General features: G+C 41.3%; 1 long non-coding RNA gene and 1 pseudogene across 1 annotated transcript; both read right to left on the reverse strand.

Moving 5' to 3' along the window:
* Positions 1-293: 293 nt before the first annotated feature.
* On the reverse strand, positions 294-2,034 carry LOC148335881 (uncharacterized; annotated as a pseudogene).
* A 3,008-nt stretch (positions 2,035-5,042) lies between these two features.
* LOC148335882 (uncharacterized) lies at positions 5,043-6,752 on the reverse strand. Its single transcript, XR_015844102.1, has 3 exons — positions 6,680-6,752; positions 5,260-5,321; positions 5,043-5,176 (listed from the first exon to the last, which is right to left on the reverse strand). It is a non-coding gene; the product is annotated as an uncharacterized LOC148335882 (long non-coding RNA).
* Positions 6,753-17,034: the final 10,282 nt, after the last annotated feature.

A 17,034-nucleotide genomic window follows, 5' to 3' on the forward strand; every position in this document is an offset into this window, starting at 1 on the left:
CTTACACTAGATACGTTTATACTGTGTATATTTGCATGCTTTTTATGAATGTCTGCTGCTAATGTTATACATTAACGGCTACATTACGCCGCCCACTCTGTGTGATCTATATCTTTGCTGCTGTAACACTTCAAATTTCCCCATTGTGGGACTAATAAAGGACATCTTTATCTTTATCTTTAGTTGATAGAATTGGACTCATTTTAGCACTATTGCATGGATGAAAAGACGCCGTTCTAGTAATATTTTTAATGTGCATTTGGATTTTTTGTTGAATCACTTTGGGCAATATTTCATTTTTCGATACTCAGAGTGGTGTCTTTGAATAGGTGCCGATGATGTGCTGGTCCAATGATCAGCATCTCAGTTTTATCTGGGTTCAGACGCAAAAAATTTAAAAACATCCAATGTTTAATCTCAGCAAGCCATTCCTCTAATTTATAACAGTTACGCTGATTTGTTATTTCCAGTGGCACTTATAATTGAGTATCATCAGCATAACAATGAAAAGTAACGTTCTATTTACGGATATTATTGCCAAGCGGTAGCAGGTAGATGCTAAACAATAGAGGTCCAAGTACCAATCACTGCGGAACTCCCCATGTGACATGACAAAAGTCAGAAGTCGCATTGCCATGAATTACACGGTGCATCCTCTCTGACGGATAAGAATTAAACCAAGGAAGCGCTGAGCCTAAAATGCTAACACTCGTTTTAGGGCGTTTTAATAGTATGATCAACGGTGTCAAAAGCGGTGCTAAGATCGAGTAAGAGTAATATTGATGAGGTGTCAGTGTCCATAGCTATGAGAAGATCATTAGTCACTTAAGCCAGGTCTCGGTAGAGTGAGCTCTAAATCCTGATTGATAAAGTTCAAATCGATTATTAGCAGTCAATTAATCAATAAGTTGATGCGCTCCGACTTTTTCAAGAATTTTTGCAATGAATTGACGTTTTGAAACTGAGCTGTAGTTTCTGAGACTCTCTGGGTCGAGGTTTGGTTGTTTAAGTAGAGGTTGGATAACGGCGGTCCTACTGCTGCTGGTACTATACCCGTGGTAAGCAATAGATTAATTATATTTCAAACAGACGGGGTCGTAAACAGTTCTTTAATTAGTTTGCCAGGAAGCGGATCGAGCACACAAGTTGTTGGCTTTGCCACGTTAACCAATTTTTTTCAAAAGATACTTTTTTAAAGTGAGATAAGGTTGACGGACAGTTATCAGCCGAAATGCCCTTATTGCTTTCAGTAATCGTGGAATTCAAGGGGATCTTAGGAACAGTGACTTTAATCCCATCCCGAATGCGCTCGATCCTCCGAGTAAAGAATTGTTTGAAATCATGAGCTGAATAGGAAGAGCTATCCGAGGTTGGCTGCTGCTATGTTAGCGTTGCCAGGGCATCAAATAAATATTTAGAGTTGTTTTTATGCAAGACAATTAATCTAGAGAAATAATTGGTTTTGACTAAATCGACTGCTTCCTTGTATAATAGTAAACTATCGCACTATGCCTGATGCAAGATCTCAAGTTTGGTCGCATGTCATTTGCTCTCAAGCTTCCTATATGATAGTTTAAGTATGCGTGTTTCCTCTGCAAACCACGGACTAAGCCTCTTTGGACGAGTTTTAATTTGTAATGGCGCTCCGGAGTCAAGGGAGTTTAGCACAGCGGCATTAAAGTTGTTTGTGTGATCATCAATCGAACCAATATAATTAGGAAACGAAGCGGTTTCTAAAGGGAGTAGCTCAGAAAGCACGGTGGTGGTTGAAGAACTAATAATGTGGCTGCTATAGCTTTGACTGTAGTCAGAATGATGGCAATGAGTCAAGACTTCAAACTTAATAAAGTAATGGTCAGATATAACAATAGTATATGGTAATACGATTACGTTTGGGGATGGTAAGCCTCGGGGTAATACCAAATCTAACGTATTAACATTTGTATGCGTCCCCTCATCTATTATTTGCGTGAAACCAAAAGCATAAATTATTGTCTGAAACGCCATGGTAAGTGTTTCCGACGGGAGATTCATGAGTGTTGAAGTCACCCATAATAAGTATATTATCTGCATGAGTTACCAAATCAGCCACAAATTAAAAAAATTCAACTAAAAAGCCCGACTACCTGCCAGGGGCACAGTAAAGAACGGCTAAATAAAACGTCAATGCGTCTGTTGATCGCATAATGAGAACTTCAAATGTTTTAAAGGAATTGCTAGAACGAGGGATAAATTTCAGATCAGTTTCGGAAAAGAGGGCTACACTCCACCTTTCTTACGATGGCGCGCAACATGCGAACCCACGAAGTTTGGAGGCGAGACCTCATTTAGCTGTAATAACTGATTTGATTTTAACCAGGTCTTGCAAAGACCAATCCTGTTAAGATTGTCTCTAATGAGGTCATTAACTAACAGGGCTTTCGATGAGAGCAATCTAATATTTGAAAAGCTGAGTTTCAATAAATAGGTTTATCTAAATTATTCCGCATGACAGGACTCCTGGTCATAGTATTAATAAGATTACATTGCCTAAATCCCGTATTGTATCATGAGCAACTATAAAAGAAATTATGACGTTAGGAACTTTCGAGTTCAATTATATTAAGAGAACGCCTCGTCGTCGATTAGACCGACCAAGGAGGAATGCTGAAACACATCATGTATTGCCACCTCAGGAGAAACTGTACCAGTGTGTGGTGTGTAGCGCTTTAATCTAGAAGAAAAGCTATGTGTGTTGTCTGAGTTTAGCATAACGCTAGTTAGCTCTAACTTTACAGACTCCATACCAGTCCTTACAGGCTGACTAATTGCCTGCATCACGACCTGCTCTGATGTGAACTCTCATGGAAGGCTCAAACAGTCATCTATGTTTCTTGAAAGAGTGTTGGCGCCTGCCCAGTTAGGATGAAGGCCGTCCATCTTCAACAGGTGGGGTCAATTATCTACAAACTGCAATCCCTGCTCACTACAAAAGCTAGCCAGCCACTGATTGATTAAGCAAGAATAACCTGCGAAACCTCTCATGTGGGCTGGACTAAAATCCACCTACGGTCTTGCTTAGTCGAGCCCTCTTTTAAGAATTCTCACCCCCACAAACATAGACTTCCGGCCGGGCCAGAGACAATTACTCGATGCCGACTCATCTTCCTGGCGAGATCACAAGTCCTTGCTATGTTTTTCTTTGTGATCTCTGATTGCCTCATCTTAGTATCATAGCTAGCGTTGCTTGCACTACGCTGGTGTCTAGGTCTCGTGCGTGCCAGCTCCATAAAATTAGCTTTAATGTCCTGCGGCTGGATTTTCAAACCCTTAATGTTGCGGGTAATGGAGTCACTTATAACTGAAGTGCGGGAGCCAGAAGACAGAGGTGGAATGGAACTGCTATGTGTCTTAACAGGCTCACTACAATTAGCAAGCCGTTTAGAGCCAATGCTAACCGGACTAGCGGGTTGGCTACAACCCATGCTTACAGTTGTGTCTGCCACATATATGCTTACCACATTACTCTACCTTAGCTGGCGGAAACGTCCTTCTAGCAGGGAAAGTCTTTCCATGAGAAGGGTGCAAGTGGTGGTGCACGAAACCATAATTGTGTTTACTCAAACGATGGATAAAGGCAGACAAACACACGAGCAGCCGAGGACTCCCACATCAGCAGGAAATATCCAGAAAAAGAAAAATAGCTGATGTCACTTATTGATTTCATTGTCTGAGTTATTGTACAACACATTGTATGGCTCAATGGTTGTTTTAAAGTGCTCTATAAATGAAGTTGAGTTGAGTTCGATAAGTGAACAAAAATGTACATATGCAATGTGTGATTATTATTAATTTTACAAGGCATCAGGCGTTTGCAATTTGATGTTACCCAGGAAATGTAATCGTGTCGATGAACATGAAGGTGAGAACGTTTGAGTCGTGGTCACATTCAAGCAACAAAGTCGTCAAGAAGAAAAATCTTCTTTATTATTAGAATTGGATGCAGGCGGCCAGGATGGGAATTCATTAACACATCAACAACCACACGATGATCCTCAAGACTAGTACTAAATGCTTAATGCTTGCTTGAAGTTTTCTTTTGGAATAAAAACAGCTTTCTATGGTCTGTGGTGACATTCAAGTTGCACAGGTGTTGGACTGAATGTTGATCCAGGTTGTGTTCATCAGCACAAAGAGATTTTCTGGGAGGGCAAAGCGGGATCCCAGGTTTGTTTTCATCAGAGGTAACTGGAGTTAGCCTAGGTCCTGGTGGGGTCTAGGTGGTAGTCCATGTTTGAAAGGTCCTGCTCCTTGTTGATTGTTTTCATCCGGTGTATCAGATGATCTGTGTGGTCCGGGTGGTGGTCCAGGTTGACAGGGTGCTGGTTCGGGTGGGTGGTTTTAATCTGGAGTAATTAGTGTTTCCCGGGGTTTTCCTGGTGGTGGTCCAGGTGGACACATGTTGGGGCAGGTTGACAATTTCTTCTCCAGGTGGGTCAGATAAAAAAAATTCAGGATAACAAGAAGCTACACGAGGGTATTGTATTGGCCTCTGTGGCTAATTGTGACATGAAATAAAATCCAAAATCCAAGTGCTGGTCCAGCCTGCTAAAGTGGTGGTCTAGGCTGTTCACGTATATGTTGGTGGCCCAGAATGCCAATGTGGTGGTGGCCTATGTGGCTCATAAGGTAGTGGGCCTTAAGGCCAATGTCGGCTTTTGTGGTCAAATCTGTGGCCCAGGTGGACGTTGGGAGAATGGAAATTGTAGTGGAGGCCAAGGCTGATGTTGGTAATATGGATGTTGCAGTGGTGGCCAAGGCTGCTGTTGGAAAAATGGAAAATGTATTGGAGGTGAAGTCTGATGTTGGTAATATGGATGTTGCAGTGGTGGCCAAGGCTGCTGTTGGAAAAATGGAAAATGTATTGGAGGTGAAGTCTGATGTTGGTAATATGGATGTTGCAGTGGTGGCCAAGGCTGCTGTTGGAAAAATGGAAAATGTATTGGAGGTGAAGTCTGATGTTGGAAAAATGGAAAATGTACTGGAGGCCAAGGCTGATGTTGGTTATATGGATATTGTACTGGAGGCCAAGGCTGATGTTGGTAATATGGATATTTAAGTGGTGTCCCGCCAGGGAGGCCTTGTGGACTAGGTGGTGAAAACGCTTGTCTCTTTATCCTTTCAGAAAAACAGCTTCCTGTGAAAGAGTTGAAAACACAGTGACATTGTGATCTTTCACTTCCTCTTTTTTACTTGGTATTTGAGAGTTTGATGACTTACCAATCACCACAAGGGCAATAGTGAACACCTTAAGAATGATCATTGTATCAGATGTTCACAATCTGAAAATATTGGAAATAAATGGTTAATTGTACAGCTAGTGAAAGTCCATCCGGTGAACTTGATGGGCGAGCTGGCTTCTTGACAGTCAGTTTGTTGGGGCCCGGGATCCATGCCCTGCCATGAGGCACCTGGACGCTCGTAATGATTAAAACTACTACTTTTTAGGGTATTCTTATAAAAAAAAATCGGGGTTAACTAGTGAGCAAAAAAAGTTTAATTTCACCTTCTGTGGTAATCAGCAGGAAACCATAGCAATTTTTACAATATTCACCCGCTTCTCAAAGAATCTGGAGAACAATAGTTATTTGTGTAAACAAAGATTAAGTAGAACAGAGACTCTGAAGCAAATATTTTTCATTTGCAGGAAATTGAGCCTGATAAACTGAAGCGTGTAACCATGGCGATGTTTGTCAATGAGAGAGAGAATGGAACACTTGGGAGAAGTCCAGGTTAAGAACCGTGCTTATTTTGTCATGCCAATGATTGCGCTCATATATCCATCCATCCATTATCTGTACTGCTTCTCCTCACTGGTGTATCAGGGGGCACTAGAGCCAGCTGTCATCAGGCAGTAGGCAGGGGACAGCCTGAACTGGTTGTCCGCCAATCGTTGGGCACACAGAGACGAACAACATTAATATTTGTGAAAAAATGCGCAAAATGCATTCTTACTCCAAATGTTGGTACAGCTGGTTTGTGTCGTCCTTAAATGGCTATTCTTATCCATGTGAGCCCTTTTCACTGAATTAGAAAAAAGATTTTTTGTCACACATCTTGTAAGGAGTGCGTGGACATATATGAGACCAGGAAAATGTGACCCCCTCTCATTATATAAGTTACTCATGGTTTTATTCAACTGACTGAGTCTTAGACTGTTCAATGTCAGTGTATGCAATAATTGTATGACAAAAATGTGTTTTCGCAATTTAAAGAGAAAATCAATGTCTTGTGTAGAGATGGCATTATGCCGGAGCTATGGGGTGCTATAGCTCAATCAGAAATCTGAATCGCCCCAGTCAAGCTCCTCCAGCATTTTATTTCATTCTAATATTTATTCATAAATTATTTTCTATGCATCGGTCTAGGCCCCTATAGCCCCAGCAGAAAAAAGTGAGGAGAAGCGGCTCAGATAATGAATGGATTTTTGTTGTTTCTTTCTCTTCACATCCAGGGTAGAGGAGGATCTGCATCAGCTGCCTGCTCGAACTGCACGTCCCTGCTATACAACTTCATTGGACAAGCTTGGCAACATGCATGAAGCAATGTCTATTTTTACTCGAGTACAAATACATATACTGTACACCAAATATGTGCAATATGAATGTGGTTTTCCTGAAAATATGGAGAAAGTACTCACCAGTCCACGCACGTTCAAGTTTGCTGTTGGAGCAACTCTCCGGTCTTGCGTTGGTGTCGGTCCTGCTCCCGTCTCTCCTCTGTTGCCTCACAGTTGTCAACGGAGAGTTTAAATCACTTGTCCGGCAACTGTTTAGGTGGGGCCATTGTTAAGGTGGGGCACTTAATTGAGTTTTCTTTTGGTTTTACACAATTACAGTTACAGTTTTTTTTTTTTTTTTAATTACAGTTGGTGGTTTCTTTTAAGTGGGTTTTGCCGAGCAGTATTTCTTCTTATGTTGCCATATGTTGCAATTAATACGAACATAACACACAAAATTTATCCGCCACTGGAATCTTATGTGGTTGTACTTGGAGTCCTAACATGTTTTCAAACAGTTTAAAACATGTTTTTTTTTTTTTTAAATGCGCCTAGCCACAGGGAACCGGGTGGTTTACGTGATGATTGTGGTTTTGCAAAGAGTGATGAAACTGGTTAGTCTCCTAAGTCAGGAAGCACTGTGGCACATTAGTTGAACTAATCATGTGTCAAGGGCAAATTCATCCATCCATCTTCTGTACCGCTTCTCCTCACTAGGGTCGCGGGGGGTGCTGTAACCTATCCCAGCTATCTTCAGGCAGTAGGCGGGGGACACCCTGAACTGGTTGCGAGATAAAATTATCAGTTATTTACAACAGGGGTACTCAATCTCGTTTTTTGCATGCGGGTGTCCTGCCTGTTTTCCATCTCTCCCTGCTGTAACACACCAGATTCAAGATGACACTGGCCCACAATGAACAGGATTGAAGACCCCCTGATTTACAATTTGCAGCTGAAAAGAAAACACAGCTTTTTACTTGTTACACATTTCATCTTCTTACAGCCTTATTCTAAAATGGATGTTTTTTTCCTTCAAACTACTACACACCCATAATGTCAGTGTTGTCCATATTAAAATGCACAAGTGATTTATCACCAGTAGGTGTAGCCTTTCAGCACACAAATGGACATTTAGGACAGCAACACATAAGTATGGACAACCGCTAAGATATTTAAGGTGTCTCGTAGTATGATAGAACAGATAAAATGACAATTGAATTTAAAGTGACTATTTGCAGTGACCAGTAGTATCGTAGGAAAGACCAAAGACAGGGGGGCAAATAAAACAACATAGAAAAGTCAGTAGTTTGGAACAAGGTATATTTTTTAATGTGCATCAAATTTTTAACATTGTGATTCTGCTAAAAAAAATACTTTAAATACATTTGGAATCGCTGTATTAAATTCATTTTTCAGATTTTATATGTTTACTATGTATTCACTGATTCGTTTTTAACAGACAATGTTGTTTTAGGTTGTTTTGTTGGCTGAAATGTTTCAGTGAGTCTTCTGCCTTCTTCAGAGTGTGATTTGTCATGATCGAATTCAAGTACATTCAAAACCATTTAAAAATAAAAGAACTTAAGGCATTTTGCATAAAATACAGAAATAGATGATAGCTTACTGAAATTACTTAAACCTACAGTGCAAAAAACAATTTTTTTTGCAAAGCATAAATCACTGTACAAGGAGAACACATGAAGAGATAAAGAAGCCATGCAAATTGCTCAGCTAAAATTAAAGCTAGAGTCGCGAAAAACCCGAATAACCCTGAAAAAAAAAGAAAAAGGATAGACCTGTGTCTTTTGGGCGTGTTTTCGTGCTAGTCAAAATAAAACAGCAACACCAGCATGATGGTCTTGCTGGGTGGCTTTGGCTCAGTTGGTAAATTGGGTTGCCCAATGCCAGAAGGTTCAGATTTTTTAATCTTGCCTGCTTTGTTGTGCTTTTGCTGCTGGTCTTGCTCGTGACACCAGGGGGTCCGTTTCACAAAGTAGGTTCAACAAACTCTGACTCTACGCTCATCTCTGAGTTGAGCTACTCTGAGATAGATAGAGATCGTAAACTCTGAGTTTCCAGTTCCCGAACAGCTGATTACAATAAATTTGATCCACTCTTAGTAATGTCTCCCAGCATTAAGCACACACATCACAACAATGAAAGGCCAGCATTAATCATTCCCCGTTTCGACGAGTAACCATGGCATTTTTCACCTCACTAATGTTAATGAATTCCTCTGGCGAGTTTGAACACATTTTAAGCAATACGTGTAACACTGTTGAGGTTGCTAAAAGTTCATATACAATACAATACAACTTTATTTGTATAGCGCATTTCACAACAGCTGGAGCTGTAACAAAGCACTTTCCTTATGGTGCAATGTAAATCAGTGAGAAATTAGCACTCAAATTAAAACACAAACACATATATGTTCCACTACGATAAAAGTAAATAGAAACAGTTGCCCCCCACAATTTCATTTGCGTTTGTCAAAAGGTATTTTTCTACTGATAACGTGAGGGTTTAGTGTCTATTTTCTATGAATGTGCAATATTAGTTTCGCCAGCATAGGGTGCTTAGAAAGAGGTAGAAAGTGTGGGATAACATTGCTGCTCGGGTCAATTTCAATGTAGTCCATTGCAATAACATCTAGACTTGACATCTTGAATGGAAGCCTATTCATTTTTTTCCTTTTGGTGCAATCTTGTGGGGGAGAGAAGAGCACCACCATCACATATGATTTTGAAAGTGCCGAAAATGACAGATATTAGTTGAATTATGATGCAGTCTTTAAAATGTTGATACAGTAGTCAGTCTCTTTGTACTTGCACATTGATGTTGTGAACTGGACTTCCTATTCACATAGTTGGCTTTCTTATGTGCGGGAGCCATGATGGGAATGTGTGTGGCATCAATGCAGCCAATCACATTAATGGGAAATAGTAACATAAATTGAAATTACGTTCCCAGTCTGTGGTTGTCGTTGGAAAATAATTTGAAATTAAAATAGCAGATCTTTGCATCATGCACCCGCAATCCTGTAGCACTGCTCCTTGATGACTGAGACAGGTTTATGTCCTGGAAAAACAACAAAGATGGGTGAAAGCCATATTTGGGCAAGGCACTTACATGTACAGAATCTCAGAAATTGTACAACATTTCCATTTGCAAAGAAAGGCAGCACGACACACAATTTCTGCTGGCATGTGAGAGCATCTTGAAAATTCTTCTCAGGCCCTAAAAATATTTTTTGTAGGTCTTGGGCTGTAACATATGTCTCAAAATTTTCACAGATGCTCGTATGTACAACTGGGAATGGTCAAAATTAAACATTTCAGGAGCTATAGAGACATTTTTAAAAGATCTCTGTTGCATTTTTTTTGCCATGTATGATGTGTGTTCAAAATCTTTGCTCAGATATAGACCCACAAAAACAGTATTGTTATTTTTTATAAACTGTTCAGTGCCATGGCAACGGCAAGGAACAAAATAAAAAGCTATCAATAACTTTTCATCTTAAACATGTTTAGACGAAACACCTGAAGTTTGAAAACGACCGAATAAAATCTCTTGGAGGAGTTTGTTAATATGTGTTCTCTATGAAATAGCTGCAAAGACTTCAAAAGATACTTTTGTTGGTCTTGTGCTGGTAAACACCATTTTCCAGACTATTAGTTGCACTTTTTTTCCCATTTGGCCTGGCTTGTGATTTATACATTAAAAAAAAAAAATACAAATTTCAAAGTCAGCCAGGAGAGAGCACTCTAGACTTATGCACCAATATCAGTTCATCTCTGGGCACGCAGTCATAAATTTTCTCCAGATCTACAAAGAGACAATGCAGCTCCTTCTGACCTCCTCTGTACTTCTCTATCTCTGAGCCCCTCTACCCGTACGAACCTCCTCCGAATCTCAGGTCACTGGACCAGATGCTACTGTACAGAGGACTAAGCGGACGCTTTGAGCAGATTGAGCCTTGTCCGTTGCAAAATCCTCCCTTTGGAACCTAGGATTAAATTTCAGGCAAACCCCCTCTGTCAATTTTTAAATCTCATTTCAAAAAACATTTTTAGGGTATGACTTCTAACTTAAAATGGGACTCGGCATTGTTTTAAGTGTTTCTGGCTTTGTATTATTAATGGATTTATTGTTTTCACTGTCTTTGTTTTTTTTTTTCTATTTTTTTTCTTTGTATGGAATGATGGTTCCTTTAAAGTACTCTATACATAAAGTTGAGGTGAGTTGAATCAGTGAAAGATTATTAATTTTAAAAGGCAGCAAGTGTTTGCAATTTGATGTCATACCCAAGAAACATTATCGTGTCTATGAACATGAAGGACAGAACATCTGAGTCTAGTTCACATTCATGCAACAAAGTTGTCAAGAAAAAAATCATCTTTATTTTTAGAATTGTATGCAGGCGACAAGGATGGGAATTCATTAACACATCAATGACCACATGATGATCATCAAGACTAGGAATGAATTCTTGATGACAAGTTCTCCTTTGGAATAATAACTGCTCACTTTCTATGTCCAAGTAGCGCGAGTGTTGGATTGGGTGTTGGTCCAATTGGTGGTCCTAGTAGGTTCATAAGCAGTAAGAGGTTTTCCGAGAGTGGACGGTGGTATTCCAGGTGGTTTGTTTTCGTCAGAAATAACTGGAGTTAGCGTAGGTCCTGGTGGACCCTAGGGCAGCGGTCGGGAACCTATGGCTCTCGAGCCATATATGGCTCTTCCGGAGACGTCATATGGCTCCCAGACAGTTTGGAGTTGAGGGGGCCAAAAAAAAATTAAATTAAATTAAATTAAATTAAAATATATATATATTTTGGAACTGGTTTTAAAATACTAGTGATAATCTTAATAATATTAAGTAATTTAAAATTAGTTTTAAAGATACATTTTAAAAGTCAGAGGTGGGTTGCGGCACTTGCAATCCGCCGGTGACCCGAGGATCAGGTCGGGAACCAATCGATCGCAAGTACGTCACGGGTCATTGTCAATGTACGGAAATTAATTTTATCAGAGATAAAATTTCAACCCTTCAACCTGCTCAACCCTTGTAACAGAAAAGATGGCGAAAAGAAAAAAAGACGATGATTACCGTACATTCCAGGCTGCGTGGACAGAGGAATTTGCATTTGTGGAGAGAGCAGGATCCGCAGTATGTCGAATATGCAATGACAAAATTGCAGCAATGAAACGCTCAAATATAAAGCGGCACTTCGATACGCGTCATGCTTCTTTTGCATTGAAATATCCACCGGGGGACAGCACGAAAAAGGCATGCGAAGAGCTGCAACAGAAAGTGCAGACGAGCCAGCAGTGTCTGGACCACGCAAGGTGACGGTAATTCCGCTAGCTTTGCGGGTGCTTTGGCATTAGTGAAGAGTGGAAAGCCGTTCACAGATGGCGAATATGCCAAAACATTTATGCTTGATGTGGCCAATGAACTTTTTGATGACTTTCCAAATAAAGCCAAGATAATCAAAAAAATAAGAGACATGCCACTGTCAGCAAGAACGGTTCACGATCGGAGCATCATGATGGCGAATCAAGTCGAGGAAACACAAATTAAGGACATAAAAAAAACCATGCAGCACCAGAAGTCGCATTAAAAGTAAACCTTTTATTATTTTTATTATTATTATATTTAAAATACTATATGGCTCTCAAAAAATATATATCTAGAAATAATTTGGTTTTATGGCTCTCCAGGTCAAAAAGGTTCCCGACCGCTGCCCTAGGGGGTAGTCCATGTTTGAAAGATCATGCTCCAGTTTCATTGTTTTCATCCGGTGTAACAGATGGTCCGGGTGGTGCTGGTGATGATCCAGGTAGACAGGGTGCTGGTTCAGGTGGGTTGTTTTAATCTGGAGTAATTAGTGTTGCCAGGGGGTTTCCTGGTGGTGGGCCAGGTGGGACACGTGATGGGTTGACATATTCTTCTCCAGGAGGGTCGTTTTTATCAAGGATAACAGGAGGCTACACTGGTGACTTGTATTTGCCTGAGTGGCTAATTGTGATACGAAATAAAATCCCAAATCCAAGTGCTGGTCCAGCTTGGTAAAGTGGTGGCCCAGGTGGGTCACTTATACGTTGGTGGCCCAAGATGCCAATGTAGTGGTGGCCTATATGGCTCATAAGTAGTGCCCCTTAAGGCCAATGTGGTAGTGGATTTTGTGGTTGATAATATGGTGGCCCAGGATGCCAAGGTGGTGGTGGCCTATGTGGCTCATAATGTAGTGGCCCATAAATAAGGTGGACGTTGGAAGAATGGAAAATGTAGTGGAGGCCAAGACTGATGTTGGTAATATGGATTTATGTAAATAAAGTTGTTTTGTATTGTATTGTATTGTAGTGGTGGCCAAGGCTGATGTTGGTAATATGGATATTGCAGTGGAGGCCAAGGCTGATGTTGGAAATATGGGTATTGTAGTGGTGCCCCGCCAGGTAGGCTTTGAGGACTCGGTGGTGAAAATGCTTGTCTCTTTATCCTTTCAGAAAAACAGCTTCCTATGTTAAAGAGTTGAAAACATTGTCACATTGTGATCGTTCATTTCCTCCTTGTTAGTTCATATTTAAGAGTTTGATCACTTACCAATCAGCACAAGGGCAATAGTGAACACCTTAAGAATGATCATTGTGGCTGATTCTCTGAAAGACAGTGAAAAGGAATGGTAAATGTACAGGGAATGAAAGTCCATCCCGTGAACATGATGGGCAAGCTGGCTACTTGGAATGTGTCAGATTGTGGAGGCCTGGGCTCCATGCCTGGCCACGAACATCCAGGACTGCCCTTCGGAAGAGTTTGATAACTCTCTGCCTGTCTTCATGTTGTCGCTGTTGGATAGAACGCTCGTATCATCTGAAACCACTCCTTTTTAGGAAATCTAAATTTGTATTCAGTCGCTAACTGTTCATATATTATGCTGTCCTTGACATACATGTCACCAGTAGCAACCATGCACTTCAAAGTTCACTGTCACACCGAGACCCCACCGTGTAAAAGCCTTTAACTTCAAAAAAGGATTCCTTAATAAATGCTAGGATTGTAGGACACAGTGGATGCCCGGTATGTTCGCGGTTTACTGCCTAAAGTTGGTTTGCTGTTCAGCTGTTTTGAGTCATCCTTTAATTGCAATTTTTATGCACGTGAGCCCTTTGCACTGAAATTTGAAAAAAATAGTTTTGTCCGCATTAAAATAGTGTTACCACACATATGGTAAGAAGTGTGTTGTCATATATGGCACCAGTGGTACTGATTAAAATATGTGTGCCCTCTCATCATTTAAGTTACTCATAGTTGTATTAGAAAGGCTGTTCAATGTCAACATATGCAGTAATTGTGTGACAAAAATATGTTTTGGCGATTTAAAGAGAAAATCAACGTCAATTGTTCAAGGATGGCGCTACACTGGAGCTATTGGGTTCTATAGCTCAGTCAGAAATCTGTATCGCCCCAGTTAAGCACTTCCAGCATTTCATTTCATATTCTAATATTTATTTATAAATGATTTTCTCAGCCCCTCCTATGCATCGGTCAAGCCCCCCCTTTACCCCCGGGAAAAAAAATATATATCCTAGGGCTGTGCCTGCTTTTGTGAGGGTAATGTCTGCGTCAATTAGGTGTGCGTGATCGCTTGAGGCATGAAGGGAGCCATGACTGCCGCAGTGGTGCTTCCCTTCTTGCCCATGTATTTGAACAGGAAATACTGAAACTCAGCTATTTTAATGATGAAATAATTGACATTATTCGAGTGAAAAAGAAAGTTGATGTAAAATATGGACTACAGAAATGAAATGAAAAAAGTATTTCATGTAATCATCGACATGTCCACCTCACAGTACAGAGGTACAGGGTTGGATTCCAGCTCCGGCCTTCCTGTGTGGAGTTTTCTCGTTCTCCCAGTGCCTGTGTGGGTTTTCTTGCACCGGATAGTCAGGTTTCCTCCCACATTTCAAAAGACTTGAGTTGTATGTTGATTGGATGCTCAAAATTGTCCCTCACTGTGACCATGTAGTCGTTTGTCTTTGTGTGCCCTGTGATTGGTTGGCAACTAGTCCAGGGTGTACCACGCCTACTGCCCGAAGACAGCTGGGATAGGCTCTAGCCCGCCCGCGACCCTTGTGAGGAGAAGCGACTCAGATAATGGATGGTTGTTTGTTGTTTCTTTTTCTTCACATCCAGGGTAGAGGAGGATCTGCATCAGCTGCCTGCCCGAACTGCACGTCCCTGCTTCACAACTTAATTGGACAAGCTTTCCAACGTACATGACGCAATGCCTATTTTGACCCAAGTACAAATGCATATAGTGTATACTAAATATTTGCAACATGAATATTGTGTTTCCTGAAAAGATGTAGAAAGTACTCACCAGTACACGCACACTCAAGTTTGCTGTTGGAGCAAGTCTCGAGTCTTGCATTGGTGTCGGTCCTGCTTCCGTCTCGCCTCTGTTGCCTCACATTCGTGAACGGAGGGTTTAAATCACTTGTCCGGCAACCGTTTTGCATTTGTTAAGGTGGGGCATTTAATTGAGTTTTATTTTGGTTTTACACAATTATAGTTGGTGGTTTCTATTAGGTGGGTTTTGCCGAGCAGTATTTCTTCTTATGTTGGCATGTTGTAATTCATTAGGTAATTGAGCCTATCTGAAGTGAATATAACACACAAAATGTCACCATGTTTTCAAACAACTTGAAACCTGTTTTTTTTATTTTTTTTTTAAATACGTCGGGCCACAAAGAACTGGGTGGAGTATGTGATGATTGTGGGTTTGAATAGAGTGATGAAACTGGTTAGTGTCATGACCCGTGTCGGTCATGTCAGGGGTTTTTGTGATTATTTTTCACCGTCCATGCCATGTCCTTGTTTTGTTTGTTTTGTCAGCTGAGAGGGGCGTTTCCCTCTGTGCTCGTTCCCCACCAGCCACACACCGGTTCCCCATTAGCCTTCACACCTGACTCCCTTTTGCTCCCCTAACGAACGGACAATTTAAGCACCCCGTGTCGACTGCTGAACGTCGGTGCATTGCTCCACTTAGGACTGTCACGGTCGCTCCCTGATCTCGTTCTCGTTCTGGCTCCCTTTGCACCCCCCATATGTTCTTGTCCCGATTGCTCGTTCACGTTCATGTTAGTTTGTCGCTGTCTTTGTTCCCCGTCAAGTTTAGTTCTGTTAGTCACGTTTTTTTGCCTTGTTTCTTTGCACCCTGCCACGTTGTTTGTCCTTGTTTTGATTCAGTTAATAAATTCCCTTTAAGTTACCCTTTTCCCTGCTTCCTCGCATCTTGGGTCCTTCCCCACCTCGCCGTCCGGCGAACCCCGGACAGAATGCACCGACCAGACCCAGCGAGAAGCTCTCGGCGGCGTCGTCGTCGTCACCGCTCGGACTACCCCCCCAGCTTGCCGACCAACCCCGTATCCTTCATGTAGGTTCCATTTTTTGTTCTACGTCTGTTTCTCCCCTTTCGTTCCACGATCACGGTATTGATTACCAACTTGTCATACCTCCCCATCTTATCATTGATTCGGATTATGAAGAAGATTTTGAGCACCATGCCATTTCACCCCCTCACATTTTGGTTGACTCAGATCATGAGGATGATTACGAACACATATACAACCTGTTATACGCCCAGCGCGACACAGATTCGGTTAGGACCCGTCACTTTCCTCCCCCCGAACAACTTCCGTCACCTTTTTCTTTTGACCGTTTTGAGACCACCTCCCACGTTACCTCGCGTCGTTCACCTCGTCCAAAATCACGTAGATCACGGCCACGTCGTTCACCTCGTCCACCGTCGGTTTCCGCACCTTGTCACGTCCCCCATGCGTCTCATAGCTCATGTTCACCGGCACCAGTAGTCTCGGTCCCTCGTGTCTCCCTTTTCCCTGCTTCCTCGCATCTTGGGTCCTTCCCCACCTCGCCGACCGGCGATCCCTGACAGTTAGTCTCCTGAGTCAGGAAGTACTGTGGGACATTAATTGAATTAATTATGTGTTGAGGGAAAATTTATCCAATTCCACAAAATAGAATAATCAATTATTTACAACAGGGGTCCTAAATCCTTTTTCCATCTCACCCTGCTGCAACGCCCCAGATTCAAATAATCAGATAATCAGCAAGGTGTGCAGAAGCTAGATAACAACCCAGACCAATTGAATCAGGTTTGTTGCAGCAAGGAGAGATGGAGAACAAGCAGTACACTGGCCCTCGAGGAACAGGTGTGAAGACCCCTGATTTACAATATGTAGCTGGAAAAAAAAACAGCTTTATACTTGTTACCAGTGCTGTCAAGCGATTACATTTTTTAAACTAATTAATTGCAAACAAATGTCATAAATCATTGCGATTAATCACATTTTTTCTACTACTACATACTTTTCATACATAAAATGCAGCTCAAAGTGCTGTACAATAAAAACATCCAAATTACAAAAAAAACTAAAACCCATTCCTCCCACTCAATGTAAACACAAGACACATC

This window comes from Idiotropiscis lumnitzeri, chromosome 6 (assembly GCF_059441095.1).
Source record: "Idiotropiscis lumnitzeri isolate Australia: NSW breed Sydney's pygmy pipehorse chromosome 6, RoL_Ilum_1.0, whole genome shotgun sequence".
Taxonomy (NCBI): domain Eukaryota; kingdom Metazoa; phylum Chordata; class Actinopteri; order Syngnathiformes; family Syngnathidae; genus Idiotropiscis; species Idiotropiscis lumnitzeri.